This window comes from Vicia villosa, linkage group LG1 (genome assembly GCF_029867415.1).
Source record: "Vicia villosa cultivar HV-30 ecotype Madison, WI linkage group LG1, Vvil1.0, whole genome shotgun sequence".
Lineage (NCBI taxonomy): Eukaryota > Viridiplantae > Streptophyta > Magnoliopsida > Fabales > Fabaceae > Vicia > Vicia villosa.
The window spans coordinates 51,869,047-51,886,695 of record NC_081180.1 but is presented as its reverse complement, the minus strand read 5'-3'; the positions used below and the strand labels follow the sequence as shown (position 1 = coordinate 51,886,695).

The 17,649-nt window shown below is 31.7% G+C and overlaps 2 long non-coding RNA genes across 2 annotated transcripts; one reads left to right on the top strand and one right to left on the bottom strand.

The window, feature by feature from the left end:
- Window positions 1–17: 17 nt before the first annotated feature.
- LOC131637768 (uncharacterized) lies at window positions 18–4,486 on the top strand. The gene is made up of 2 exons (XR_009294475.1): window positions 18–78; window positions 4,242–4,486. It is a non-coding gene; the product is annotated as an uncharacterized LOC131637768 (long non-coding RNA).
- LOC131637758 (uncharacterized) lies at window positions 680–2,688 on the bottom strand. Its single transcript, XR_009294472.1, has 5 exons — window positions 2,322–2,688; window positions 1,786–2,213; window positions 1,316–1,457; window positions 1,038–1,201; window positions 680–963 (listed from the first exon to the last, which is right to left on the bottom strand). It is a non-coding gene; the product is annotated as an uncharacterized LOC131637758 (long non-coding RNA).
- Window positions 4,487–17,649: the final 13,163 nt, after the last annotated feature.

Sequence of the window (17,649 nt, the reverse complement as noted above, 5' to 3'; positions counted from 1 at the left end):
AATAGTGCTACTGGAAACAATTGTTTATGGTCCTTCTTCTCTGCTTGTATGTCTTGTCAACAACTTGTGTAGATTTTGGTGGTGTTGCACCCCAAAATTTGCCCTCCTAATTTATTTATAACTGGCTTATGCTTTGCATTTCATCTGCATATTTCCATTAGGACATTAACATGACTTTGCATTCATTCATTGAATAAAGCACCTTAAAGCATGAGATCAGGGATCATGAAGCAGATTAGGATTTCACATTGGGTTGAGGTGTGCATATCAAATAAGCCTGATCCATCAGTTTCTTTTGAGTATTGATCTATGAACTAAGGATTTTTGAAGCATAGGCGATGTGGGTTTTTCTTTATCATGCTACAAGGCTATTCTAATTAAAGTTCATAAAAGGCAAGGAATTAGGGTTTATTTCCCTACTTGTGGTGATCAACGGGTCCTTTTAATTTAAAGCTTTGGACTTTATGTCATTGTGCGTGCGGTCATTTTAAGATGGAGGGCATTTTGATGGAGCTTTTACTTTTGGTCAAAGTCAACCATGAAGGGTTGACTTTTTGACCAAAGTACATGATAAGTTTCATGGTTTTCATGTTACTTTGAGGAATACTCATTCAAGCATGTCAAGAGTGCATAAAGTTGGAAGAAATAGTTGAAAACTCAAATAGTGGAACAAATACAATTTGGAGAGAAGCTTTGACTCATTTCATCCCTTCACAAAATTCCTAAATCTACTCATTACAAGGGAAGCATAAATATATGTCGAAGAAAAAACAATAGCTTGCACTTGAGATACACTTGAAATATACCACAAATCCAATACAAATTTTCAAGCAATACAGGTTATATACTCGAGCCTTAAACATCTAAGGAGCCTGCACTTCACTCTAGGACTACAAGCTGCCAGATTATGGTGTCTCTATTGCTGGCTTCAAGGATCAATGAGGATTCTAAAAATGGATCCATCTGCATCGAAACAAAACCGGTTAGCGATATGAACTAATACTGAGTTTAAATGAGGCACAAGACAGATACAATACAGGAAAATTCAGTGGAATAGTCTTGCCCTATATTCGAAGCCCGAGTCGGAGTAAAAGCCAGAGTTCATGTCTGCGACCACAAACCGGATGCCAATGCGAAAAGCCAAACTAGACATCAGTTCACAAAAGAAAAACCAGAAATTCCCAGCATAATACAACCAAACCTGTATCAATCAAGAAAACCAACCTCAAGTCAGAAAAGAAGCGAAGACGTATCATCTACGGTTCGGAAAATAATCAGCTAAGCACAAAAAATCAAAGCTTAACACTTCACTTACTGAGCTGAGCTATTTCCCTCCAAACTCTAAGTCTTCTCATCATTCTACATGGCTAGCCAGTCTCATTTTGACAATGGTTGATTCATCCAGGTTCAGATCCCATGATGTGTGTTTGATTCTACCAAGTGACTTCATCGGAAACCTGCATATAGTGCAAAAGAGAATACATCACTACCATACATAAATTCAAAACCAGATATCCTTAACAGTTTAACAGCCCTACTCTTCACATCCAACTCTCTAACTAACTTTCAACAACCTATAACAACCTTTAACCAATTTTGTAACCTACCTCTAACCATAACAGAATCCCACTAACAACTCATAACCATACATAACTAACTTCCCATAAGTCTGTAACTAACTCACAACCTATAACTAACTCTCCACACTCCTAACAGAATCATAACAACCAGAAACTAACAGAATTTAACAAAGCTTTTCAACAGAAAAAGGAGAGGGAAACTGACCTGGGAAATCTATATAACAAAGCATTGCTCCACTCTTAGTTCTTCTTCACTTTTTCACTTCTCATTCTCCACACGCCACTCTCCTTCCAACACCTTCAATCTTCAGAGCCTCCATTAACCATCACCAAATCAATCCTCACTCTCTGCAACTTCATCATCTTCTCATCTTCTCCAACTCTTCATCCATCTTCATCCATCTTCATCCATCCTCTACCATTTTTTCTTCACCTATGAACCTTCATCATATCTTCATCTTCTTCTTCAACCTTCTCCACACCTTTCTTCAATCACCACAAAAATTCACAAAAACAGCCTCTTCGATCTTATTCTCTTCACCAATTCTACAGAAAATCTTCACGCAGCTTCAATCATCATCTGAGAATCATCATCACCTCCATTGCGAATCACGCAACAACATCATCATCACTCTGCAATAACATCATCATCGCTATGCATCAATAACTGTACCGCGCGATTGAGTTGAAAATTAAAATAGAAGAGGAAGAGAAACGCAAAGATCCGGAGATTTTTCATACCTAAAGGATCGGAAGCATCATATCAGGATTTCTCTGTTTTCGGATGCACCGGATGGACTCTGGTCGGTGAAAATTCGTACGTATCAACTTATATGCGTTCAAAATTGAGTCGGAGAGGAGATGATGTTAAATCGGAGACGAGAGAAGAGCTGAGGGATGAACAAGAGAGACAAGAGAAGTGTGTGAGGCGGAGACGGGGGTGATCATATGGTAGCGCCGTTGAAGTTTTGGCGGAGACGGAGGTGATCATGCGGTAGCGCCGTCGAAGTTTCAGCGGAGAAGGAGGAGAGGCGGCCGTTGCATTTTGTGAAGAAGAAAAAGCTCAAAGAATTGGGAGCGTCACAACTCCAGTAAACCTAATTCTCTTTTTTATTTTTTTTTTGCTTAATCATAATTTAATAGTATTAGTTGTTGCTAATTGAGGTTAATATAATATTGAATGAGGATTAATCGTAGTTAGTTTAATGTCAACCAGAATATTAAGAAAAATCTGGTAGATTAGTGGACTCTTAACCTGAATCAATGGGAATAGTGAAAATCTTTGGATCAATAAACCCATGGGCCATCACGAATTGATATGCCACACCTCTCTGGTCCATCACACCCCAGTCAAAAATCTGAAACTGATACAAAAATCACTCTGGGCCTCCTTGTTTGGGCCATGCGCCAGTTTACTGAATTACACCATCATATTCCATTTACACCCTCCCTGAGCCCATATTTTCTTTGTTAGAATTTAGAATCCTTGACTTAGTTTTTGACATAGTTTTTTTAGATAATAAAAAACATTTAGAATCATAATTTTCTCATTAGATTTTTAGGTAATAACAATTGTTAGAATCATAATTTTTGTTTGATTTTTAGGTAATAAAAATGATATAAAAACTCATAAAAATAGTAGCTTGTTTAGGTTGATTTTGACATTGAATTCCTTCATTAAAAATCCATAAAAATAATAGTATTTTTAGGTCTAATTTTGTACTAATGCTTGAACCGTTTCCTTTATGCTTTTGTATCATTTTCATGCTATTTTTGTATAATTGTTGTGTAATTTTGTTACTTGTTTTTTGCCATATTTTTGGCCTACTTTGTTAATATCATTTTAATGCTCCTTTTAAGAATTTAGTCACCATGTTAATATTAGACTTAGATTAGAATAACAATAACTCTAGGCATTAGAAATTAAGTTAGTCTCCCCCATTCTCATTCTTTTTCTTTTTACAACACTAAAACACCTAATAAATATCCAAAATAAAATCCCTTTAAAAAATACTAAGAAAACACTTAAAAAAAACATTAATAAATAGTGAAAATAGTAAAAAGGAATGGAAACTCTCGTCCCTCTTGTTTAAGGGGATCACTTGAGTGGAAATTCCTAAACTTAAAAAAACACAAACCCAGAGTTGATCGAGTCTTCCTTGTTTAAGGTTCACTCGAGACGCTCGACATACTTTTGTTTTGCTTTTAAGAGCATGTTACTTCCACTCCAATCCCAGCGTAAGTCTCCAAAGGTCGAGCGGCGGAGTGTGATGTAACTGTTCCATAAAAAATACCAACAAACAATAAAAAACATAGAAAATCTTGAGCAGAACTACGGCGCTCTGATTCTTCTTAAGAGGATACGTAGGCATAGAGGCAACTCTAGCGAGCACAATAATTATTAAAAAACTCTAAGTTTAATCATGCATTGCATTAGTGATAGATACACCCTTTAGATAGAAACAAACATAGGTGGATACCATCGAGTACGATGGGCGTGAGGGGTGCTAGCACCTTCCCCTTGCGTAACCGACTCCCGTGCCCTGTTCTCTGGTCGTAAGACCTTGTTCTTATTTCGAGTTAGATTTGCTGGTATTCCTTTCCCTCGATGGGATAAATATATTAGTGGTGACTCTGATTCATTTTTCGCGGTAGCGACAGGTGGCAGCTATTACTTAAAGCTTGGTGTTATTATTTTGCTTCAAATTCTCGTGGCGTTTGGTGGCAGCCAACTCATTAGTATTAATTTTTCTCTTTCAAGTTCCATTTTTGTTTGTATTCTTTCCTTGGATATTACCCAACAAAAATTCCTTACTGCCTATATTTTATTTTCAACACATTGAATTGGACATCTTAAATTCATATCATAATCTCAAATAGATGACTATTTGTTTTGGTTATTCCTATTTTCTAACGACCTTGGTTGGATAGTGAATCATAATAATGAAAGGATCTAGGTACCAACAATTATGCCTCCTTATGCATAACAATATGTTAGAAAAATCAATTCTAGAAATGAAAAAGACACGTGGATACTCTTGCATACTAGGAAAAAAATGTTGATTACATATTTTCAAACCTTATTCTAGCAGTTGATCAAACAGCAGTTAAAAATCATTCCTCTTTCTTGGCCCTTAACCGGTTTGTGCACTCTGGTTTTTGGTGCTCTATCTTTTATTTTCTCGTTTGAATAAATTATGACCTCTTTAAATGGGATTAATCCCAGCTTCTATGTAATAAAGTACCTAGTTCATATCAATATCATACACTACTCGGTAACCTGATGTGTAAATTGAGCTCCTCCTTGATAGAACTAGAAGAATCCTCTTTTATCAAAGATTGACTTATACAAACCAGCAGTTCTCTATTATCACACATTCTGATACTCATACCATATAAGGTTGTCAATTTAAAAAGTCAATGTAAATTTGTGGAATCATTGTAGACTCGACCTATAGATTTGTAAGAATCTACTTAATAGAAAATAATGTTTAGAACATTTAATTTGAGCACAAACCCTTAGATATTTAAATCAAATATGCACCCTAGATCATGTGATCCATGAAAATAATGATATACAAAAAGCATGTACGGTCACTTGACTACGTAAAAAAGAGACAAAAAAATTACCAGATCAATTGTCTGTGTGTATCTTCAACTGGCTGTGATTTAACCTTCAAGCATTTAAAACGTAAATTAGAAATTTATCCTCAATTGGCTGCCTAACAATGCCTGCAAAAAAAACATCACCATGATCATAAGGAATAACTTCAAAAGAAAACAATTGGAACAACAATGTTGAAATTTGTTAGTAAGAAGTGAGTTAGATATAACGTGGAACACATAGAAGCTTGAAAATATTTTTTAAGACCAATGTGGGATTTTTTCTTAAGTATACACTTGATGAGAAAGTGGATAATAGTTTTCATCACTGAATGTGCATGTGTACTTTCATAGGAAGCTGAAGCAATTCTAGCGGCTAATATACCATCTCCTTTGCGACTTTTAGGTTATGGTACGGTACGTATCAACTGTCAAGTTACTTATATGACATCTTTGTGATTTTTTCAACTTAGATTTTTATTTGTCACTTTGGTTGGATTCTCATAATGCTAATGGCTAAGTTGATTTTATAAGGTTCATATTTCATAACATGGTATGGAGAATATTTGCTCAAAATATCATTTACAATTCACAGGGTAAAACAACATGGCCTATGTTTCTACTTCTGCTGCTTTATCAGAACCTGAACATGAGTTGGTGAAAAACATCATCCACGTTAAAGACCTAGAAGATTTTATTCTAACACAGGCTTGGTTAAGCAGAACCATTACAAGGGACTTGATTTTGTTGGAAAATCAGATACCTTTTTTTGTGTTGATGAAGCTTTACGAAACCGTTGTTTCAGAAGATGATAAAAAACCTATTTGCTGAAAACAAACTAATTACTTACATATATATCATAATCATTCAACAGAGAATCATTCAACATATTTAATTTAAACCACTATAACATTGCATATTAGATATCAGAGTACTAAATTTTGTCAAATCAACAGTAATGATATAATAATCTGAAAAATTTATACATCTATTGACATTATAGGATTCATATGGAGAAATTAATGATAATTACATCAGAAAAATTTAAAATCAACATTAACCATACCTTAAAATTAGTAAAAAGGAATATCAATAACGTCGATCGGAGAAAATGCACCGTTGTAGCGAAGATCGAAAAGAGATTCTGCAACAAAGATCTGTTATGACAGAAACCGTGTGAATTGGAGAAATTCTTCAGATAAATTTTACTAGAGTGAATAAGTGATTATGTGAGACTTTATTCACAAAAAACAACAATTACCTCAATTAGTAGATTTTGAGAAATTCATGAGCGATTTCAATCTATGAAGGAAGGAGAAGCAGCGATTTGGATTGTTGAAGGAGAAAAAGTGATTATGGGGTCAAGAAAAAATTTGGGTTTCGAACCTGAGACTTTGAGAGGAACACACTCTCAAGACCCAAGCGATTCACCACTAGACCACACACACACATAATAATAATAAAACTAGTAAAAAATAAAAAAAAAAATGAATGAATACGTGTTAACTAAAAAAATAACTATAAAGTAATTTGTTAACTTAAAATAAATGAATACGTGTAAAATAAAGTAATTTGTTATTATAAGTTAAATGGTTGTTTTGTAACTTGAGATTAACCATGAAAATAATTGGTAGTAAAATTTTGGTAGATAATCCTACATTTTCTTGTAGTGAAATTAAAAAAAATTAAAACAACAAAACAATCATTTGTCCTTGTGTGCGTGTGTGTGGTCTAACGGTAAAACACTTGGGTCTTGAAAGCGTGCTCCTCTCAAGATCTCAAGTTTGAAACCCAAACAAATTTCTTATTAAAAAAAATCATTTGTCCTTGTGTTAGCCAGGAAATATATATAAACATACTATATTGCAAATAATAAACATTATTTAATTAAGAAGACATTATTTTACAAGTAAAAATTCATTTAATTATGAGTACATCATTTTACAAATAAAAACTTATTTAACTATGAACACATTATTTTTCTTTTTTTATTTAAAATCCAAACAAACCAAAAGCAATTTTAAGTAATATTAAACTAAAAATTACAAACTTAAAATATTTAATTATTTGTAATAATATTTTTTTCAAATATTTATAAAATCAAACGAATTAAAATAATATTCTAACATATTTATATATTTAAAATAATATTAACAAATAACAAGTTTAAGTCCTTGTTGTAGTGCCATTTTTTTGGTGAAAAAAATTAAATTAAATAAGCATTTTTTAAGATTGAAATTAAAAAATGTTTAACTGTTTTTAATATTATATTAAAATAATAATATTTAAATTTGTTTTAATGAATTTTTTTAAATTATATATTTTAATATATTTAAAATAAGTTAGAAATAACTTATTTTAATATATTTTTTTAAAATGCTATAATCTCCTTTATTTTTTTTGTAAAATTCCTTAAGCTAAAATGAAAATAGAAAATATAAATATATTATTGCTAACTATATGACATCCCGAACTTGGTTAGCAGAAGAACCCATTTCAAATAGAAAATAAGAAGAAAAAACTATTTGTAGGATTTTTTGAATTTTAAAATGACGTAATACTACTAAAAAATAATCAGTTGTCTGTAACTAGCAACTTGAGTCTAAACCATCAAAAATTTGAATGACCTAGCTGAATTAAATTCTTCTTTGTCACATTAGACAAGAATAGGGTATTGGTTTGAGTGATTTTCGATCAAAGTGGAGCAATTGAAGGTGTTCTAATTATCTATTTAATTTTGATTACAAATGACTATATCAAGGCTAACAAAAGAGTAAGCACAACCTTTCTTCTCGTTGCTTCAAGTTTAATTGTTATCATTAGTGTCAAGATGCATAAGCTCATTTTGATAACCACAAAATCAAGGTCAGGCTGCTCCTTTCTATATTCATGCCGCTTTTCTCAATATCCAAATTCTCATTCAAATCTTTAGCGATTTTAACTACTATTTTTTCTTCATTCAGAGATTTTGTTTCTGATAAATGCTCCACATTAGCATTAACCTCTTTCTCCCCTTGAATGACTTATCTATGTCATTTTTAAGAATATGATTTTCTGCCTTACTTTAAACTATGAGTCTATTGTGTACAAGTGTGAGTTATTAGTCCCACATTGTTTGGAAAAGTGGAGGTTGAGCACTTTATAAGTGAGAGGATCCATACACCTATCACCTTAAGGTTTTGGGTGAATATGTGGTGTCTCTCTTTCACTTGTGTGTTGCTCTTGACCCAATGTGAATGCTCCTTATGATAACCCAACAGAGTCCTCATTCACTATGTCATTCACTATGACATTTATAGTTTCATCATACTCTTTGTCCTTCACATTGTCATTATTTAGTACAACATGTTTGGACTTTTTAGGCATGTATCTTCTAGATTATTTAATTAAAGGCTTCTTAACCGTGAACCACTCACATTAGACTACTTTTTGATTTTTTGATTTTTGACAATCTCAAAACATGTTTTCTTTCGTTTCATCAACAAAGATTTTAAGACATACTTCAACATAATGTATATTGTTTAAAATGTATGTTCAATGTTAAAATTTCGATATATATATATATATATATATATATATATATATATATATATATATATATATATATATATATATATATATATATATATATATGTATGTATAACAAATTTAACCATAGACACGAAGGGATTTCATTTCGGTTACACGAGGTAACGAAGGGCGTAATGACAACTTGCCTCTTTATCCATTGATTTTTTTATTAATCGAGGGTACAACAAAACTAAAACTAAAACAAATGGTTAACCAAAACGCAGAGTCTTGTAGGTCGGTCGAAAATTCTCTTATGTGATTTGTAACCGGTCATTATGCACCTATAATTTAAACAACATTTGAAACAAATTAGGATAATAAAAAAAAATAACATTAAATCCTTAGTGAAAAGAATAAAAAAATAAAATGAATAAACATATATTACTAAGTGATATAAAACATTTACTTAGTAGTTTTTCCATATCTCCTATTGTTGATCATGGCAAATAACATGCACATTGTCTGAATCATTTTCTTCAGATGAGAGACATACATATGTTGCAAATTAAGTGGTCTCAAAATTTAATCTTGATTTTCATTACTATCAGGAATATGTTTTCCTTGTAGAACAATTGACCATCTTGTGTTAGAAGGACCAATGACATAAAAAACTTATTTTGTTTAGATTACCATGATGAATGATCCGTTCATATAAATTATCTTTCGAAGATCAACCCGTGTGAATCCTAAGTCATAGATTTCTACACCAGTGTTATTGTCAATTCACTTACACTTAAATAAAGAAATTTTAAAAGTAACATAATCAATCTCCAAAAATTTTTCAATGAATCCAAAGTCCGCTCCCTGTAACTTATATTAGTCAATGTCAATTTAAATATATATTATTTAAAATATATTACTCAATTTTTAGAATTTTCATCCTTTTTTTAGGAGAAGACCATTAACTACCCTTTTTTGTTGTATTGTATAATTTAACTTAATTTATTTTATTGAATTAAATTGAGATTATCTTTTTTAATAAAGGCAAAATATTGAATAAAAAAACATAAAAGGAGTGAGAACATAAAATCTAACCTCTAAAAAATCTAGTAAAAACGATAGTTGCATGCCTAATTTATTCCTAAAAAATGTTAAAAATACAAATAAGTGAATTTCATCAAGTGTGATAATAAAAAAAAAACACTTTATTGTCTAATCGATCTGCACATGCATTTTACTCTCTAAAAATGTGAAATATCTTGAATCTAAAGGGACATATAGCATTAAAATAGGGTTAAATATGTTTTTAATCCCTATAAAATTACCTAAAATAGCTTTTAGTCTCTATAAAAAAAATGCTGAATTTTAGTCCCTATAAAATTACTTTTGCACTCAGTTTTAGTCCCTATAGAGGGATCAAAAGTGAGTGCAAAAGTAATTTTATAGAGACTAAAAGTCAATATATTTTTTATAGAGACTAAAAGCCAAAATTCAGATATTTATAGGGACCAAAAACATATTTAACCCCATTAAAATATTATTCCATTTAATTAATATATTTTAATGGACAATATTTACTCTAGAAAAGGCACAAATGACCATCATTGAATAGTTTCAATCCAAACATTTCTCTAATTCTTTTTGTTAGCATATTCGATAGCAAACATGATTATATTCAAGAGGACGGTTAAGAACACTATCTTTTTTTAACACTCTCTCAAACACTCACTCTCTTATTGAGTGAAACATATGTGGATCCTTTACTTTAAAAATGAGTTCCACATAAAATAATTGGAGTCATATGTGTTTTCCCCAAGAGTAAGAGAGTATCAAAAAGACACTCTTCCTATCATTCCTCTTCTATACGAGAAAGCTCCCATAAATATGAGAAAGCTCCCATAAATGATTGGAGTCATATGTGTTTAACCAAACTTTAGTCTTATATAAGAAAGCTCCCATAAATATTCCTATCCTATATTATCCCTAAGTATGCCACTATAAATTGATATTCCAGATTTTTTTTTAATCTCCATATGTGTTGCACTTGACATGATTATCTATATGGGACTTCCAAAGTTATTATTAGAGGATAGCATTGAAAATTGAATCAAATTTTCAAAATATTGTTTCAAATATTCATGATAAAAAATATCTTTTCAAATCCATATTTTAAGGATTGGTCATTACATCATATATATTACTTTTAAATCCTATAAATTTCTAAAATTACCCTTTTGTTCGGATAGAATAATTCGGACACGCCCTATGGGTGCGTTTGATTTGTTAAAAAATAGGGACTGAATAGGACAAAATTATTTGTCCATCGTTTGATTTAAAAAATAAATAAAGAACAACACAAATAAAGGAATGAGGGACTGGACAACTATCTATTTTTTTGTCACTCACTTAAGTGTCGAACAAAATGTTGTTCCACGTACAAATAAATAAAAATACTAAATTATCCTTCGGTTCCTCATATTCAGCAAAACATTGTTGCTCTTAAAACCTAACGCCTCTTCTCACAAACTGCAGAAGACGACGTCACAAATTTCATATGCAAGTGGTAACCTCCTTAATTTATTGCTCAGGTACTTTATTTTGTTAATTTAGTTGCTCTAGTTTTCCTTTTTATTTATTCACTCTTCTGGTATAACATAAAATAATAGTGGTTGTGATTTGTATTATACAATCTTTTCTCGTGTTTTCTAATTTTTTTGTCCTTTTCCATGTTGTGTTCATTCTCTGTCATACTAAACAAAAACATTAGCATCTATGAAACAAAATCGTTACCACCGTTAGCACATACGAAGAAGAATTTCATTTCATGTTTTCCTATATTCAATTTTTTAATATAAGAAAACATTAGCATTCTTCATACATGAAATATACATGTACATAATAACTTATAAATATTTTGAATTCAATTAATTTTTATATTTTTATTCATCACTAATTTTTTCATTATTTTTTTATATGTAGTCTAAATGGATGATAAGCAAATTTTTCATTATCTTCTTGTTTGGAAGATGTATATTCAGATTCTAGCCATGCATGTTGTTGGTTTTTTTTTCTTGAATGTTGTTGTAAGTGATAATTATGAGAGAAGATCTTTGAATGAAAGAGTTTTAGGAAGGTATGAGTCACGTAGGGACGTTTTGGAATCAATTACTAGTATGAGTGATTCTCATTGTATATGGGAATTAAGAATGTGTAGAAACATATTTGCACATCTTTGTGAGGTTTTAAGTGGCCGCAGTTTTGAGATTACGAAATGATTTACTTACCTAATCAGAACCTATACCTCAAGATTTCTCTGATGAAAGATGGAAATGGTTTAAGGTAATAAATATTTACCTAGTTATCGTAATATACTCTTCTGGTTAAGCAAACTAATTTGGACCATTTATTGAAAATTTAAGGTTGCTTAGGAGCTTTAGATGGGACTTACATAGCAGTAACACTGAGTGTTTCTCATAGAGAAATGTGATAGAGAGATGTTTTGGCATTTTGAAAAAACGATGGGCTATATTGAGAAGCCCGTCGTTTTACTCTATTAGAACATAATTTCGAATGATCCTTGGTTGTTGTTTATTGCATAACTTCATCTGTGTGAACATGACAATGGATCCCGAAGAATTTTCTCCATTTGCAGAAGATAAGCTACCTTTAGGAGAACAAACAATCAATATAGTGGAAACTATTGAACCTAGTAATCAATGGACTCAAAGGAGGGATGTGCATGCTCAAGAAATATTTATAGAATGGAGGAATAGACATAGGCATTAGATAGAACCAGTTTATTAGATATGTATTTTGGGTATGAATGAATTGTGAACTTATTACCATGTGATTGCATAATCTTTTTTTAGTTTCTTTTATGTTTAGAATAAAGTTGAATTTATTATCATGTGATTGTCAATATCTTTTTCTGATTTTTTATTCGATTTATTTTCTGTTGTTGCACTTGTGAATGATATTGGTTATTATAATTTTTCTTGAATTTTTTGGTATTTAGAAATGGAAAATGAAGATGGAATTATAAGTGAGCAATCGATGAGTAACATTAGAGTCCGACGTAATTGGAGTACAATTGAAGAAGAAACTTTACTCACTATATTAGAAGAGATGGTGGTGGCTGGAAACAAAGGAGAGAATGGAATATTCAAGACTAGAACTCATGAAGAAGTTTGCAAGAGAATGAAAAATAAAATTTCAGGAATAGCTATCAATGTGAAACAAATAGTTAACAAGATGAAGAGGTGGTCAACAAAGCTGAATGATGTTGTTGACATAATGAACACTAGTGGATTTGGATGGGATGATACAAAAAAATGTGTCATTTGCGACAATAGTCAAGTATTATCTCAATATTTGGAGGTATTAAACATATTCTTTATACAATGTGTTGTTTTGCTATGAATAATTTATTCATTTGAAAATATATACTCCCTCCAGCCTGATTTATAAGCAAAGATTCATTTTTTAAGTTCATTGAATAATGAATGTATCTGGTCTATATAATAGATCAGATACATTCATTACTCAATGAACCTAAAAAATGAATCTTTGCTTATAAATAAGGCCAGAGGGAGTATATTTCTTGCAGAAACATCCCAAAGTTGGAAATCATGTGAATAAAGAGTTTAAAGAGTTTGAGAAATTGCAAGGTATTTTTGGAAAAGATCGTGCAAATGGTCGTAGGGTCGATGATGGTGGTGAAAATGAAACAATTGAGAATCAAGTTGGTGATAATGATGAGTCGGTGCACCAACATGATAATTCACCAACTTCTGATGGAAATATAACTCCAGGACCATCTTTGAAGCGACCTCAACGTGATCAATTAGCCACTAAATTTTTGGAGAGTTTTAATGGCAAAATGGAAGTTGTGACGACTGATTTTGCTAAAGTTGTAGCAAAACTTCCAGATCCTTCAAAGTCAGATCCTTCAAAATCTGACTTGGTTGAAGAGGTTAAAAAATTGAGATTAATTGATGAAGAGGAAATTGACTTGGTGATTAAATTTTCTCAAAATCAGCAGTATGAAAAATTCTTTTGGGAGTTTGAAGGTTCCCAAAGAATGTCTTTTGTGAGAAAGATTATGAGAATGTGATAAAATTTAAAATTTTGATGATGTCATTTGAAGATTATGTTTTAATTAAGATTTATTTTGAACTCTATCAACATTAAACTTGGTTAATATATTTATTTATTCTATATTTGTGATGCTAATTTTATGTATTTTTTTTATGATTTGTTTTTAATTTATGATATACTTTTTAGTGATTTGGTTTTAATATGTTTTGTGTCTTTACATAGTGAAAAATTAAATGTTAAACATTATAAAGGGTATTAGAGTAAATTTCGTATGATTTTGTCTAATACATTGGCATATCAAATAAGAGACGTTACAAAATTGTCTGTCCTGTGCATCAGATATCAAACAAGAGATGGTACAAAAAGTTGTCCTATAACTTAGTTATATGTCCAATACTATACTATCCAATACACATTCTATTACAAATCAAACGCACCATATATGTTTGTCAGATAATACTATTTAGACTAATCTAGTTTTTGAAAATTGTGGGGGCTAAACCAGCCATAATCTTCACATTTTAGACAAATCTAAATAACACTAATTGTTGTAAAAAAAATTAAAAGATTATGACGGTTTTAGTCAATGTTTTTTTTTAGATTTGACTAGTAAATCATAATTTAGTAAAGATAAAAAATGAAACACTCTAAAAAATTGCTTTTTAATAATAACATATTGAAATCCAAACATCCATTTCTTAATTCCTTCTTCTCTCAATATGGTGAGTTTTCTTTTTTATTTTATGAATACAATATACAAATATATTTTTTATAAGTAAAAATATTATTAGGGGTACTCCAACAACTTTTACAAATAATAAAGGATCAAAGAGATCCCAGAGACAGAATGAGCTTTTGATTCAACATAAATGATGCAAAGAAAGAAAAAGAGAAAACACAACCCCATCACATAATCTACCAACTCTAATCAATTATGAATATCATAATTGAAGTAAAACATATATATCCTACATTAGAGAAAATGGATAGCCAACCATGGGTCAGGCTGATGTGCATAAGGATATATCTTATGCACGGTGCATAAGTCTCATACGAGTAATATTTAAATTGTCCCGAGTAATATTTTAGTTAAAAACGAGTAATAATATCATAATCCATGAATAATATATGCATTATTTGTACACATTTATTAATTGTGAGTAATTATTAATTGTGAGTAATGAGTACACTATTCTGAGTAATATTTACACCATTCTGAGTAATATTGAATTTTAACTATTTTGAATAATATATTCATTATTCTGAGTAATATTTATACTATTTTGAGTAATCTGTATATTATTTTGTGTAATAAATATAATACTTTGAGTAATATAAACAATATTTGTGTATTTATGCACCGTGCATAAGGATATACCTTATGCACATCAACACATCTCGCCAACCAGTTTTACAAGCCTACAACACCCTTTCAAATAAAGATTCAGATTGACCAGATAGAAACAATATATGCAGCATCTAGAAAACCAACAAACTGAAACAAACAACATCAGCCTGCACATGATCGATCTAGATTTATCTTGTTCAAACCGACTACCTTCAATTCTTCCCACGGCTTCTCATTTAAATACTTTTCTAACATTTCAATAAATTTATACTTTTCTAACCTTCAATTCTAACTTTTGCTGCCCATACCAACTTTAAAGCATCTGCTTCATGTCGAGGAATTTAATTTGGTCGAGTCATTGACATCACCATGTTGTAGCAGGATTTGACTGAAAATCCATTAATAATATCCAAAATCCCAATACGTTTGTCCATATAAGATTAAATTAGAGATATTCATGTGAACATGCAATGCATGAGTGCAACTTCATTAATGAAGGAACTGGTGCAGTGATTGCTTGATGGAAACGGAAGCGAATGTTGCACGCAAAGAAGAAGAAGAAAGAAAATTATATTGCTCAATCTGAATCTATTACACTAGTTAGAAGTTCTTATATAGCTATTGATGGAATAACAACCAATTAACTAGATAACAAACTATTCTAACTCAATAACTAACTTAGAGGAGTTAGTTATTATTGTTAGTGTGTGTAGCTTCAGCTTCGTCATCATTCACAGCTGCCCTCAAGCTGGAATGGATGTCAATCATTCCAAACTTGGCTTGGAGGATGTTGAAGGGACCTATATGAAGAGACTCGGTGAAGATATCTGCAACTTGCTCCTTTGTGGTGACTGGCATGAGATAAACTACACCAGCCAAAACTTTCTCTCGCACGACATGACAATCGATTTCAATATGTTTGGTTCTTTCATGGAAAACTGGATTAGCAGCTATGTGCGTGGCAGATTTATTGTCACAGTATATGATTATATGCATTGTGTGAGGTATTTAAAAATCAGCAAGAAGATAGAGGAGCCAAACACCTTCGCATGCTGCTTGAGCTAAGATACGATACTCAGCTTCAGAAGAAGATCTTTAAATTATTGCTTGTTTCTTATTTTTCCAGCTTATAAGTGAATCACCAAGGAAGAAACATGTACCAAAGGTGGCTACGTGGGTGTCTGGACAAGCACCCCAGTCTGAATCTGAAAAACCTTCGAGGCATAAGGAAGAAAATGAATTAAAGAGGAGCCATTGACCTGGACTATTTTTAAGACACTTCAAGACATGAAGTCCAGCTAGCATGTGTTTGTCCGTGGGAGCATCAAGGAATTGGCTCAGTTTGCTTACAACATACACAATCTTAGGTATGGTATGAATAAGATATAATAGACGTCCAATAAATCTTCTATATGTGGTAGGTTCATATATAGGGACTCCAAATGTTTTGTGAAGCTAGAGATGAAATTGCATGGGTGTGGTACAAGGCTTTGCACCAAGAAGGCTTGCGTCTTAGATAAAATTGGGGGCATATTTTCTTTGGAAGATGGAGATTCCATGCATACTTCAAGCAACCTCAAAGCCTAGAAAATATTTAAGTGTGCCCAGGTCTTTGGTGCTGAATTTAGCATGTAATAGTGCTTTAATTGGTTGTATCTCATTAAGATTATTTCCTCCTAGAAGTAAGTCATCCACATACACAAGAATAACAGTGAAACCTTGGGGAAAATGTTTGGTGAAAAGAGAATAATCTGCCTTGGATTAAGTGTAACCCGAAGCAATGAGGGTTTCATAAAGTTTTGTGTTCCACTGTCTACTAGCATGTTTCAATCCATATAGTGATCTTTGTAACTTGCACACAAGGTTTGGATGAGGTAATTGAAGACCTGGAGGAGCTTTCATATACACCTCTTCATGGAAATCACAATGAAGAAAAGCTATATTTACATCAAGCTGGAATAGTGGCCAGTTGTGAACTGCTTTAATTTCTAAGAGTACTCTAATGGTGGTCATCTTCACCACTTGACTGAATGAATATGTATAATCCAAGCTTTCAGTCTCAGTAAAACCCTTTGCAACTAGTCGTGCTTTATATCTTTCAACAGTTCTATTGGCATGCATTTTTACTTCGAATACCCATTTATAGAAAATTGCTTTCTTATGTGAAGGTAAGGGTGCAAGATCACATGTCTGGTTTTTAATCATAGCATCCAACTCATAATTGATGGCCCACTTTGGTCCGTCGATGCTACTGCCACCGTGCTCGGCGTGGATACACTAGTATCATATGAATGTGAAGTAACTATATTTCCTCCTGAGAGTTATTCCCTATTTGGATTGATGTTTCTAGGATCTACCATTTTCCTACCACTTCTCAATCTCATGCACACTCAGTGTTGAGAGATTTTATATGAAAAACATGCTAAAACTATGAAACTGTGCAAACTTAACACAACGTGTCCCACCAGGTGTGCCAAATTATTTACACAGATTTATGATAAACAACATCTA